The sequence below is a fragment of the Acinonyx jubatus genome, chromosome A1, assembly GCF_027475565.1.
Source record: "Acinonyx jubatus isolate Ajub_Pintada_27869175 chromosome A1, VMU_Ajub_asm_v1.0, whole genome shotgun sequence".
In the NCBI taxonomy this organism is placed as follows: domain Eukaryota; kingdom Metazoa; phylum Chordata; class Mammalia; order Carnivora; family Felidae; genus Acinonyx; species Acinonyx jubatus.
The window spans coordinates 75,331,791-75,346,275 of record NC_069380.1 but is presented as its reverse complement, the minus strand read 5'-3'; the positions used below and the strand labels follow the sequence as shown (position 1 = coordinate 75,346,275).

The following is a 14,485-nucleotide window of genomic DNA, read 5'->3' as shown; positions in this document are numbered from 1 at the left end:
TCGAGAGGAAGGGCCGGAGAAAGAGGGAGACACAGAATCTGAAGCAGGCTCCAGGCTCCGAGCTGTCAGCGCAGAGCCTGATGCAGGGCTCGAACCCACGAACCACGAGATCATGACCTGTGCCGAAGTCGGATGATCAACCGACTGAGCCACCCAGGCGCCCCAAATATTGATTCTAAATAACCCCAAAGGATTTTTGGCTTTTCTCCCCAGAGGCTGAGTGCTTCTCCCTCTTTGTGAAAGTACACATACCTAATATCCAGTGATTATTCTGCTAAATTTACAACCCATTCTTTTATTCATTCATTCAAGTGTTTACCTGCTAAATAGGAGACTTCTTACTATTGCTTCACAAGTATTAGCTCATTTAGTTCCCGGAAGAAGCCCATGAAGTAGGTTCTATTATGACCATTGATAGTTGAAGAAACTGAGGCATGAATATATTCATCAACTCGCCCAAGTTTATTCACCTCATAGGTAGAAGGGCAAAGACTTGAACTCAGACATATATGTACATTCTACAAAGTACATGTTTTGAACTATTACTTCATGCGGTGTTCATTCAACATATTTTTGGGTGGGTACGTATGATGTGCAAGGAAATGAGCAAGAAATGAGAAAATTAGATAAATGCACCAGTAGCCAAAATCCATTAAGGTATAGGATATGAATGGGAATAAATATTTACATAAATGACAACAGAAGTTGGGAGCTGGCAGAGAGTATTTAAATGGAAGGATTAGGGAAAGGTGTTGGTGGAGGAGATACTCTTTCAGAATAAACTATGAAAGATGGACTGATTTTTAACAAGGAGTAGTATTTAGGGAGCCAGTGTTGGAGGGAAGAACATGCAGGCACAGGAAACTACATGAGCAAAGCCACAGATCTTGAAGTTATCAACCAAGACTGTGTAGAAGCCAGCAAGCATATGGTTCAGTTGAAATCCCGGTACCCACAATGGTAGCCACGACCAAAAAAGTAGTCTATTTTGTTCCACAACTTGAAATTCCAGACCACGGGTTTACGGCCTGATTTGTAAATATATTTAATTGTATTTCCTCTCCCTCTCTCACGTAGTCCCCTGTAGGCAAGAAATAAGTGATGTCCGGGCTCCTAAAACGAAGCCATTCTGCATTTCCAGGAAGAACAGCCATGGTGACCCAGGCTGGTAGCTGCTCCAGAGGAAAGTTCAAGGTAATGGAGCCCTTGGCTGGGGAAAAGAAGAGAAAATTCTGAGGCCCGGCGTGCTGATGTCTCTGGAAGCCAGAAAAGAGAGACGGCTACAAGGGTTGGGGGTCTGTGAAGGGTGACTGTTAGTTCACGGGATTTAGCGTCTGATGCAAAAATGATGACTTAAACTGTCAGGACACATAGTGGGTGATCTTATTTCCTCTATTTTTTCATTAATAAAATAATTGCTTGCTTATAGGCTATCAGCCAACACATACAAGAACAGTTCCTAAACTAACAAACAGGAAATCTGTCCTTAGCTGATAATGTGCTCCCGCTGTTGTTCCATCCAACCTGTGAAACATGGTACCTGCATCTCAGGATCTGGGGCATCACCATAAATAAATGTCTTCATCTCCAGTATTGGAGTCAGCCTTATAATGATTTTTAAAAGGCCTCGTTTTCTAAAACATTACAAACTTCAACTTCAGAATTACTAAATTGAAAAAATTTCTCTTTTGGTAAGAATCCTCCCCGGGAATATATGTTTACATGTATAAGCGGGTATGTAGGTGGGTGAAACTTGCAGGAATCTTGTCAAAAAAGCCATTAGAAAAAAAAAAAAAAACACACACAACTTATTGTAGAAAACATCTTTGGCTAAAATAAAATGTCATTAATTAATTAAGAGAGAATTTTAATTTTACTGGGTTGGTTTATTTTTCTGCATGAAAATAAAATCAAGTGATTAATTTTATATAGCTTAATTCTGAAATTACTCTTTTTTTGAAGTTTATTTATTTATATTTAGAGGGAGAGAAAGAGCTAGCAGGGGACTGGCAGAGAAAGAGAATCCTAGGCAGGCTCGCAATGTCAGCATGGAGCCTGACAGGGGGCTCGAACTCACAAACTGTGAGATCATGACCTGAGCCGAAGTCAAGAGTCAGATGCTTAACGGACTGAGCCACGCAGGTGCCCCAGTTTTGAAATTATTCTAAGAAATGCTTAAAAGTAAACATGTCAAGCATGATGTTGGATGTATGAACCAGGAATTCAGAGAGGTCTGAGCTAGAGATAAGAGGTTGGTTGTCTTTAGTATATAAATGGTATTTTGAGCTAAGTGAATGGATTAGATCACCCCCAAAGAATGTTCTCTATAATCAGTAGACAACTCTATCCACAAGATGATTTAATAAGGCAGATTGTACACATTTTTCAATATCAAGTGGGATTGACCTTAAAATATCTAAAAATATTATTGCTAACTTCAAAATTTATAATTTTTACCATGACTAAATAAGGATCCTTCAGAGCACATTGGATCGTTGTCTAAATATTTAGCAACATCTGAAAGTGGCTAATACTTAACCGGTGATTCTTCAAAGACTGTATTTGGCTTCTGGAATAAGTGACCAAAACTCACTCATAGTCATTAAAAAAAAAAAACACATGGCCAACAGAAATAATATCTACATGGTGTCTGAATTATCAGGATGGTTCTACAACTGAATTGCAATCTTCGAAATACGTTTACCTATCATGGAACATTTGTGCTACTATTTATACATGTGGAGAAAAAGAAAGCTCAGAGAAGCGAAATAATTTGCCTATAAATGCAGTTATATACGTGAACGTGCTTAATATATAACAGGACCCTATACAAAGGTATCATTCGTACTATTGCTTTGTACCTGGATTAGAGCGTCTCCCTGAAACCACTTGTGAAAGTCCTACTGATTATCCACAGGAAAATGTGCTTTTGCGTCATCTATGGACTGTTCAATATAAACAGTGGGTTTGTACAGAGCCCTCTGTAATAAGTGAAAGAGAAAGATCACTTGTCTAGAGAGCACTTGGACCTCGCTGAGCAGTAAATGAGGAACGAGGTGAGACCTCGCTACTCTGAGCGCCGCGTACGGAAGAAGATACAGGCATGAGTTTGAAGCGAGGAGGAGGAAGACTCTTGAGTTGGAGGCATGGTTTTGCTCAGGGCTTTTCAACTCCATTCCTGCTTCCATAACTTTCTCCTGTGGCCACGCCAGGGTAAGTATCATTCATTATATGGGTGATGGCTCTCAATGCCGCCATTGTGCCAAAGGTGAGTGGTTGTCACTCATCTTGGAAGACTACTTTGATCTGGTGTAGGGAGAACTAGATTCTGGCCAACATTTGAAGTGTGAATGAAAACCATTCTGCCTACTTTCGAGTCTCTGCTGCATCATTAGTTAAGGTAGATATGCCTTTAGGTTGGCATTCAAGTTAGCTACCCGGCCCAGCATGTCGGAAAGAGAAGCCTGCATTCTTCCTGAACTTTGCCTAATCGTAGGCTGGGCTTAAAAGGAAGTCAGCTTTGTCTGACGGTAAAAATAAAGTATAGTAAAAATAAAAATAGACATGTCTCAAGGGACAAGGTCAAAGAGAGGCCGGACTGTAACCACTGGGTCCATCTATTCAGAGCTGAGGAAACTCTGAGAAAGATCTGTACCCTGTGACATCCTTCACCCAAGGCTTACTTGATTTTCTGCATTCAGATTGTGGCAAAGCCGATGGAGTAAGAACGGATTTCGGGGAGATTCAGGTGTTAATTCTGTTGGTCCCGGGAAGTATTCATAGGACACCCACCAGGTGAAGCCAGGAAGTGGAGAAAGCCTGAGATTTGGTCAAATCTCGGAGAAATTCCCTGTCTACAGAGGGGTGCTGAAAAATGCCCAGGAGGCCAGCTCATCCCACAAGCTGAGTTGGTATGGAGGCAAGGAAGTCTCGTGAGGAGCGTCCAGTACCAGAGCCATTGCCAAGACTGAAAGAGACCTCAGTAAGGCTGTCCTCTATTACCCTTCCTAATCTCAAAGGGGAATAATACCCCTTCCTTCTTACCTGTGAACATGTTGTGTAGATTAGCACGATGGAGTTTGAAAGGTGCTATTTAAATATAATATGCTATTAAAGTATTATCATTCTAGTTGCTGGTGATTATCTAGAAAGCTTTAAATCACCTGGTTATTTCCGGGATTCAATTTTCTTTGTCGGTTTCTATTTCTCCTTTCAAAGACATAACATTTCTTTGTCACATAGCGTAGACTTTATGGTTCTGAGCTTTGGATTGTGAACACGAGTCTGCGTTTCACTTGAATGCATTCAGAATTGTGGTAGCGGGGGCTTTCAGATATGGGTTGCTGTCATAATTTAAAAGGGAGAACGTCGGGTGTCTTCAGAATAAGTTTTCACCTTGTCTGTGAATTTTTATCTTAGGGGGAACAAAGGGAAAACTTTGGTCAAGGCCAATTAAAATACCACGTCATCATTTAGCCACAGATACAATAAAAATGTGAAAATAGAGATTTACTGGCGTAGCAGTTTCATATGCCTGGCATATGTCTGCATGGATTCTATCCATTAGTCTATTTATTTCCCAGCTTTCTAAACTGTGTGCCATTCCCCTAGAAGGCTGTCTTGTCGTTGCTGTTTTCATTACAGATATTTCTCATTCAACAACTCTGACCCAGAATTTTTTTCCTCTGTCATGAGTGTATATCTGTACGAAGTGGAAACTCTTGCAGTCTGGGCCGTGGAAAATTCTTTGTAGCCCACGTGAAATGAACGTTACCTTTCCGACGTCTTTTTGCCTTTTGACCCCCATATAATCAATACTGGGTTGTTTTCACGTCTATGTATTGGGTGGTTGAAAGAAACGTGATTGAATGTCTGTTTACTTCCTGAGCCGAGCTATTTCCAGCCGGTTATACAAGTCAGTGGTTAATGGAACATGTAGAAGACGGAGCGGGGATAGAAAACAATAGCATACCCTCTCCTGCGCATTTCAGAAAGCATTTTAATATTAATTTTTTAAACGAGTCTTAAGATTTTTTTCCCCTTAATTTCACTACATTTACAGACTTGCCAAAGAATCAAAAGACCCATTCACACTTCGCGCTTCCATTTCTCCTTCAATATCGATAATTATTTTCCCTAAAAATATCACTCCAAATCCCTTCAAAATGTAGGCTCTTCCTCCTTCTGGAATCTTCAGCAAACCTTGAAACTCTAAGTATTCCCTTTCCACTGGAGAGACTTGGTGGCTTGACCAGTGGGTGTATGTTAGGGGACGACCTAAGTTTGAGAGTTCTGCTCTGTAAGTGTTCCTTGTATGACTCTCCTGCCGGGTCCACGTCCTTGCTGACAATTTACAACAAACAAATGTATTTAAAGAGCAATAAACCTAAAAACGAATTACTTTTCCTTCTTGTCGTCTTTTCCTTTTCCTTTTTCAACATGGGGTGGGGCCTTACCTTAGTACAACTCTCTGTTTATAACTTTACGTATAAATCACTCAGGGAGAACTTCTCAGTATCAGTTTCCCGTTGAGAATTACCATACTCGCCTGCGCTAACTAAAGCAAAAGAGAAAAAGAGTCATTTTTTAAAGTAGATGTCAAGGCCGCTGTTATATCTACAACGCCGGAGCCCCACAATGCCCCAGACGAAGAAAGCATGGTGAGGGATGGTACAATCCCCACTACCTTCACTGCCCAGCGCTGAACAACCACCCCTTTTTTCTTATCTGCAGGGCAGGGCCTTCCTGACTGCTGTGCTCACGTGAACAAGGGGGGACTTCTTTACCTCGCCCTCTGCTGTCTCTTGTGCCATTCACGTTCTTCCCACGCCAACATTTCCAGTTCCTGCTGGGAGCAGAAGAGAAGAAAGCTGAGTACCACAGCCGGCGGTGGAAGGTCTAAAGGGGCTCACCGAGATTAATGTGAAATGACACTGGAGAGCTCCATAATCCACGATGGCTATTTTCACTTATTGGACAATTTTGCATGCTTCTTGCCCGAAAAGTCTTCCTTGGGAAATAAGCCTGTTTTATTGATTGTTTCTCAATGAAGTCAGGTTCAGGACAAGCGATGAGCGAACCCTCGCGAGCGACGTATAAATCGCTGTGCGAAATAATCTTTTCAGTAAACAATTACTGGCTGATAGTCAAGAAATGCAGAGTAAGAGGTGATGCAACATTGAATCAGTACATACTTTCGCGTTATTGCTTTGCAAACTATTTTCCCTTTCCATGTGGAAATACCATGTCAATGAATTAACACCCACTATTTGGTTTAATTGGCATGCTCACTTAACCAACTGTTGCTCATAAATTAGGATTCATGGAACATTTTCTAAAAATCTGTCAAACTCTCCAATTTTAGCAGGCAAGAGTTTGTTGAGGCAAACCCTAATGCTCAGTTTACTATGTGAGTTGAGACGCTGAAAAGCTGGTGGAGTGTGAGACCAGCTGCCGAAAGCTGCTATTTATTAGAAAATTGTGCGGGGATGTGTGATTCTAAAACTGTCTTTTCTCTTTCTAAAATATACTCTTGTTTAAAAGAGAAGTTTATACCCTCGGCATGAACACTTTATCATCTTAATGTGTGACAACGTATAAACTAACTAAACCAAACCCCATCTCTCTTCCGCATCCTTGAAATTCCTGTCTCTTTTCTCCTCCATACTCTTGATTCAGAACACGGCTTCCAAAATATCTTAGTTACCCCGCTAGTTTTCCACACTATCACTTCAATCAGTCATGCTTCGTGTGTTCCTTCTATTTGAAATTGCAAGATCTAAATAAAAAAGTTAAAAAAAAAAAAGGCCAGGCACCTGATCATTTTTTTCTTTTTCCCTCTTGAAGCCGACTATCCGGATGCCTGGTGTTAGATACACAATTTGAATGAGTGACCTAATTTTCATTTCATCTGGACATCGGGATTGGAGAGGGAGAGAGAGAGAGAGCGAGAGATCATAAACTCTTTTGCTTATTATTCTTAGAGGCCCTCGTCTTGTTCACGCAGATGACCTCCTCCTTTTCCTGGCCCCTTGTCCATTCCTTTCCATCTCTTTGATCTATTTTACTATTTTTCTGCAATTACTGAACGATGAATCAATTAGCAAATTCCAGTTACCTATTAAACTTCTATAGAATGCCTAGTACGGTGCAGATCGGGGGGAGGAGGGAACCCTGACTTGCTGGGGTTTATATTTTTAGGATATGATGATGAAAACATCAAATGACTCAAGAACATGATAATATTGCATATTTATGGATGCAAAACAGTGTAATTTAAGCTGAATACATAAACCTGGGCATGGGAGAAGTTTGGTTTAAGATATTTTTTTTTTTTAAGTTGCAAATTACAGTTACTGTTGGTAAAAGCAGATGAGCAGTTACTTAAAGTGAAACTGGATTTTCAGGCTCTGGAAGTTGGAAGATATTCAGAGAAAGAAAAAGACAAGAGGATTGAAGTATTTTTAGTTCTTTTCCTTGCTATAGCATAAAAGTATGGAAATCCTATGAACTTATTTGTTGTGCTAATTGCCTAATCTAATACTACGGGAGTCACTTACTGGTTTGCATAGTGGCTGTGGTCATGGATGGTTCCATGTGTTCCATGACGGGATGGTAGGTGCTATTCTCTTCCTACTATTACTCCCATTAGGGGTGTAGAAGGGAGAATGTTTTTATGGTTATTTTTGTTGACTTTCAGGGGGTGGCTGGGTGGCCCCGTCAGCTGAGCGTCCGACTTTTGACTTCAGCTCGGGTCACAATTCCAGGGGCGTGGGATCGAGCCCCGAGTTCAACTCTTGCTGAGTGTGGAGCTTGCCTAAGATTCTCAATCTCTCTCTCTCTTTCTTTGACTCTCTCTCTCTCTCCTTCTGCCCTGCTCCCCAGCTCACATGCGTCTCTATCTCTCTAAAAAAAAAGAAAGAAAAAGAAAAAAGAAAAAGTCAGGTTTCCAGATTTCATTTTGAACACGGTAACTTCATTATGTTCACCCTTTCTTCCTTCTTTCCTCCCTTCTCTCTCTCTCTCTCTCTCTCTCTCTCTGTCTCCTTTCCTTCTTTTCACTCATGTCTGTCACAGATGGCGTGGAACAGAACTACCTGCTCAGCCTTGACACTGAGCATCACCTCATGCCTTCCCTCCACAGCCTATTGTCATAATGCGGTTCAGTAGGAAAAAGAAAAACAACAGAAACAACATGGAAAAGTCACCAATTGGGTACTTATTTTAAATGAAGAACATTTGGGGAAAATTGTATTCTCTAAGTTCAACAGAGTGCTCGTTTGACCTCTCCTGATCTGCACAATGTCTTAAGTCTGAAAAACGTGTCTCATCCGTCTGTCGTACTTGTCTGGCAATTTGGAAACGTTCTATGGCTCAGTCTTTCCTGAAAGGACATAGCAAGTCATTGTTAGCGGTCGGTAGTAATCTACATGGTAACAAATACCTTTGCATATGGTGACCTCCGCTCTTTCTCAGTCTTTCTCATGATGGCGGTAGGGGTGGTGAGGCACTGAAAGTCCTTGTCAGGCAGGGGGTGAAATCGTCTTTGATGAACTCGATAGTCAGCGGGACTTTCTTTCCTCCTGACCTGGAAAGTGTAAAATGTCCTGGCAGAAGATGGTCCTCTTGCTGTTAGACGTGGGTCTACTTAGGAGAGTAGAATCCACTCTGAGTTATTCTTAGGTCCTGTCTATCCTCTCCACATGGGGACCTTCAGATCATTATTTCTTGGGCAAAGCCGAAGGAGAAGGGAAAACGTGAATCTATCTTAGCCTTAATCGTGTCTTTGTAAGTCCAGACTTGAACCTAAATATTTTAGCAGAGACACTACAAACGTTTTATAGCATATTACTTTAATTTCCAACAGACCAAAGTCTATTACAGAATTGGCTCATCTTGAAGATTCTAGAACATCCTGGTGACTCTGCTTCCTTCCTAAAAAAAGCGGTGTCGATTCCATGAAGAGCTGCTTAGGCTGGTGATTTTACCAGTACTGAGAAAACAGAGATAGTTAATGGGTTTATACATATATATATAAACATTACATTAATATTAATATCTATTAATTAATATCTATATATATTAAATGTTTGTCGAGTGAGTCTAATTAATTATTCTTAATTAAGGAAAAGAAGAGTCAAAAACACATCATAAAGAAATGGCAATTTGTTCTTATTTTCCAAAGAAGTAAATGTATATATTTCTTCCTCTAAATTGGGAGAAATAAACTCCCTAAATTAAACACGTATTATCCAGTGTGGCGCAATATGAAGCCAGTTTGTTCCTTGAGGAAAATGATGTTGTGTGTTAAGGAAATAGTTTTGATGGCTTTGAGTCGATCTCACGGGACCACAGACAACTAACCGTTCAGTTTTGTCACACCCTTGTTCCACTTTTCACTCAAGGGGACAGAGTTATTGCCTGGTGGGTTGCGATACAAATAGAAAAATTAAGTGCAAACCAAACCGAACCAAAGAAAACATCTGAGGGTTAACAGATCTCAGAGGCCCCCAAAGATTGAGTCTACAGCCGACTTTCCTTTGTCTTTCTTCAGACCTTTCTCTAACCACAGTGTGTGAAGGGGTAAAGCGTCACCATCACTGATAGCACAAAATGAAAAGCTGCGGGAAGTGAATGTGTTTAGAGAAGTGTTTTAAAGGGCTTTTGGCTAGCAGAGGGTGGGTGTTCCAACAGAAGAAACTTCTCAATCTTTCTGGAGTTAAAAGACTACAGAGAAGGGAAGATCATTTTTGTTTAAACAACAACAACAAAAAGGTGGAATCTGCCTTTATACTATATGGCCAAGTAAATATGTTTATAATTTGGGGAATCGTTACCTCTTCCTATACAGAGGGGTCATTTTACGAGACCTTGAAGTCTGAGTTAGGTGAAAATGGGCAAGTTTTCTTAATGATTTCTTTCTTCTATCTTAATTTTGCCTCAAGTGTAAGTGGATTCAGGGGTGGAGGGTTATTGGTTAGAGAAGGTATACATGAACTCTCCGAAAGTGATTCCCCCCCTGCACAGTGGATATCAACGGGCAGCTGTCTTCTGGAAATTTTTGTGGGTTTGCACTACCAGGAATTATCCCTAGGGGCATATACTTTTTATTATTGTGGTAATGATTGCCTCAGTCCAATATTTACTTAATTTTCTCTCTCTCTGTCTCTATATATGAGTTATAAATATCTATGTAATATATACTATATATGTATAATAATATACTATATACTATATTTAATATACTATATATAATATGCTATATACTGTATATGTATATATAGTATGCTATATACTATGTATTACATACACATATATGTTCCAACAAACAACTTTCCATACATTTACAATTTTTGACCTTCGTTATTATTCCTCATTGAATTTTACCAGTATTAGAGAATACAACTAATTTATATTTATTTCTTTTTACTGCCGGAAGAAATCCTAATAAGGTTCAGACTCACCGGGAAAACCCCGGTTTAGTGCTGATTGTTAATGAACCTTCCCGTGCACCTGGTTTTATGGTTGGAAAGAAATCATTTCTCTCAAGAGTCCCATTTCTGTAAACCTCCTTTAAACTACTAAGAAGATAGTATATAGGCAAAACTCAGGTTACTTCGACGATTCGGTCTAGAATTTGCTTTTGAAATCCGGTGGATATTAGAAGTAGGAATTCAAAATCCCCTGGGTACAATTGGTTACTATTAAATCTGTGAATGTTTTAAAAGGATTTAATTCAGATAAAAATCCTTAATTTTCGATTTATATCACAGACAGTCTTAACCCTAAAAGGCTAAACTAGATTACGTGACAATTTCCTTAACCACTTGAAAAACAAACAAACAAAAAACAAACAAAAAAACCCCTGCTTTGTTTAAGTTTTCTTTTTTTTTTTTTTTAAACCAAGTTAAACAGTGATAACGTTTTCTATTTGGAGTAGGGATTTAAGAAAGTGCTATTTTGGATTTACTACAGAGCTTTAGTCTCTCAATTTTATTAAAAAGTGCTTCTTTCAGTGGCTTACCAAGCTCAGCTAGAGGAGTAGTAGAAAGAACGTAGCTCTTGGCCCTGCGTGTCCCAGAAAGTAATTGTTCTCTTTAAAAGGTAGTTTTGTGGTCTTTGGTTCAAATTAATGCCCCATAGGTAGGGGGTTACATTTGGTTTATTTTTGGGTAAATATAACTCTTGAGTTTGAAATACAACAAGTTTCCTGAGAAAAGCTTGTAAAATCTCTGGGGCAGCCTTAACATTGCCGTTTATGTCAATCAGAAACATATGGGTTCAAATTTCTCTGAAAACACGTGGTGACGTGTGTCTGGGAGGATGACGCGGGGTTTTACTGTGCCCCAAACTTGAGCTATGTGGCTTCAGGAAAGAGTTTCAGATGTGTGGGACTGTCCCCTACAGAACTGTGTTCACTCGTCCCTTACAGAAACCCCCCTCAGAAAGGGTGGTTTAATATTTTTTGTTTGGGAGAAAAAGCACGGTGTGAACTTACCTTTCACGCCCCAAGTGGTCTTGATGACCGCCACAAAAAGTTTAGTTGAACCAACATTGTGCCCAATCTTTCCAAAAGGTGAAATATTTCCTACGATCTGGAGCTGTTTGGTTTTTAGGGGACCTCACTGTTGACAAAATGAAAGATGTGATTTGCTCCCTGAACCTCCGTTTCCTGTTCTGCCGTGGAAGGAATGAGCCGGGCCTGACCACACAGGCTGGTCTGGGCTCCAAGATGGCCAAGAAGAATGCCTCACACTCAGAAAGGTTGTTTCAATTCATTTTACTATCAAACCTGAGAACGAGCCATGCAGACACCAGAAGGGTCATGGTCAAAAGCGAGTGTTACTTTCCCTTTAGCTTTTTTTTTTTTTTTTTTAAGAAAAAGGTCATGAAGTTTGTGGTTCTCTCATGCTGTTGGGGAGAGAAACATCATCAGGGCGGAGACACCAGAGCCTGCTGCTTTTTGTAAAATGACTTTCCTTGCAGAGGTTGGGGGAACAGAAGCCTCTCACCACCAATCAAAGGCCTACCCTGTGTTGACAAAAGAAAATGTTGCTGTGGCTCGCTGACCTATTTCCCATTATTAGTCCCTTTCCCCTTGTTGGGATCCTACTTGACCCTCCTTTGGCCTTCCACAGTTGGGTCAGATCATCAGAAAATAAAAATAAGGTCTATTCCAGATGTAGATTCCCGATATATTAAACCTGGAATTATCCCGTGACATGTCCACCGAGACCCTCTCGGTCAAAAATTATGACATTCACTTTGATGGAACAAGGAAAACATGTTCCAGAAGCAAATGACATTTAAATTTCTAAACAAGCTGGCAAAACGTGATTCACTGAATTCTCAGTGTGTTTTTAACTGACGTGCTTCATCTGAAGGGTAACAGCACTTGGTTAACTTGGCATGAGAGAAGGACTGCGGTGTTCCGTGAAAGAAATTTTCCAGATACCGAAGGGATGCTCGATTACCGATGCTACGTTCTAACTATTTTTAGAAAATATTCTTTTCTGAATGTATCTCGTGCTTCCCCACCATGTTTATAGGTGGCAGAAAATTTTATCTTTTCAGCAGTGTCTGGGTCATTATTAAAAATACAGGGAAAAAAGCTGAAAATGTGTTGAAATTATTATTTTATTACTTTTATTATGTTACATGTAATTGTGAAAATTATTCCATTATCTCATTAGTTTGATGACACGTGTTACCATACCAACTTAGAAAAGTTTTTTTTAATGTTTATTTGTTTTTGAGGGAGAGAGAGACAGAGCGTGTGCAGGGGAGGGGCAGAGAGAGAGGGAGACACAGAATCCGAAGCAGGCTCCAGGCTCTGAGCTGTCAGCACAGAGCCCGACCTGGGGCTTGAACTCACGAACCATGAGATCATGACCTGAGCCAACATTGGACGCTTAGCTGACCGAGCAGCCCAGTCACTATTTCGTGTGGAACAAAATACAACAAGTTAATCTAAGTTTTCCTTTGTGTAAACATCTTCTGCTCAGTTTTTGAGTAGGTTGACACATCATAGGAGGGATGAAAATCTTTCCCTTCCTGTCCAGGGAAGGGAAACCAGATTTTATGTTTCTAAGGGTTGGGGTATTCATTGTGATGAGACATCAAATTCTTCTTGATGGTCATTAAATACATTTTGAAAGGAAATATTTTTTAAGGGCTTCTCTCTTCAAGGGCCCGGAGTGAAAGGTGAGAGGAGAAACAGGGCTGAGGGGTTACAGGGGGGTGTAAACAATGGTGGTGCTGGCTTGGGGACTGTGTCAGCCAGCTGGGGTCACTGTGACAGAATACCACAGGAGGCGGCTTCAACAACAGAATGTTATCGTCTCAGTTCTGGAGGCTGGATCTGAGATCACAGTGCTGGTGGGGTTGGTTTCTGGCTCAGCCTCTCTCCTTGACTTGTGGCTGACTGCCTTCTCACTGCGTCTTTAGCATGGCCTTTTCTCTGTGTGCATGCCCTTGTGGTGTCTCTTACTCTTCTTACACAGTCACTAGTCCTTTTGGATTAGGACTCCCCCCACCGCTTATTACTTCCTTTGACATCACCCCCTTCAAGACCCTATCTCCAAAGATAGTCACATTGGGAGTTAGGGCTTCAACATATGGACTTTAAGGGAGGAGGAACAATTCAGTCTATAATAGAACCAATGTTGGAAGTCTGGGGCTCTAAAGAGACAATGGGCTCATAGTGTTTCTCCATCACAGAATGTGCTTGGGCCAATAGGAACACCATGAAGAGCTAAGTTCAAATGCCAGGCAGTTGTAGATGAAAGAAGCATAGTCAGCAGTGAGTGGAGGCATTACTTGAGATGGCCAGTTGACCAGTTGAACAGGTCAACCCCCACGGTGTTCAACAGGCTGGGCTTTGCATGGGTGGGGTCAGAGAGCTGATCACCTTTTGCCTGCTCGTGTATCCAACCATTCAGTCAGCTTGGGTAGATGTCTCATTGTAGCACCCCAGGGAAATTGTGTCAGAAGGTGTTCTGTCTATGTACTGGAATCATCTAAGACATGACACTGTATCTTCAGCTGGGGGACAAGGTCGAAGGGGTGCTTTCCAGAGATTGTGCTTCAGGTCACTTTAACCAACTAGAACATCACCGCAAATGGAAAAGTTGGTGACCATCCAATGCTGCGCTGGAACATGGCAGTGCTTTGAGCAGCTACGGAGCTGTGTAGAACGGTTTATCTCTGAGATATGTGTCCACAAAAGGCGGTCATTTTAAAGGTCTGCTAGAAACTGCTACCGCATTTTTCTGCTTCTGTTGTGCTGCTTCGTTCTACACAAAATTGCTTCCCATTACGTTCAGAGATAGTTCCCCTTTTGTAGAGTAAAGCTGGTGGATTTAAGTTCTGGAAAAAATTGTTTCATTCAGATTTTTTTCCTGTGACATTTGACGCTGAATAGCACAGTTTGCTAGAAGGCGGATCTGGTTATTCTCTAGAAGTTTAGAAGTTAGGGGAAAAGTTT

At 40.8% G+C, this 14,485-nt stretch overlaps 1 long non-coding RNA gene across 1 annotated transcript; it reads left to right on the top strand.

The window, feature by feature from the left end:
* Nucleotides 1-3,062: 3,062 nt before the first annotated feature.
* On the top strand, nucleotides 3,063-6,805 carry LOC128316133 (uncharacterized). Its single transcript, XR_008299750.1, has 2 exons — nucleotides 3,063-3,982; nucleotides 5,734-6,805. It is a non-coding gene; the product is annotated as an uncharacterized LOC128316133 (long non-coding RNA).
* The last annotated feature ends 7,680 nt before the right edge of the window (nucleotides 6,806-14,485 follow it).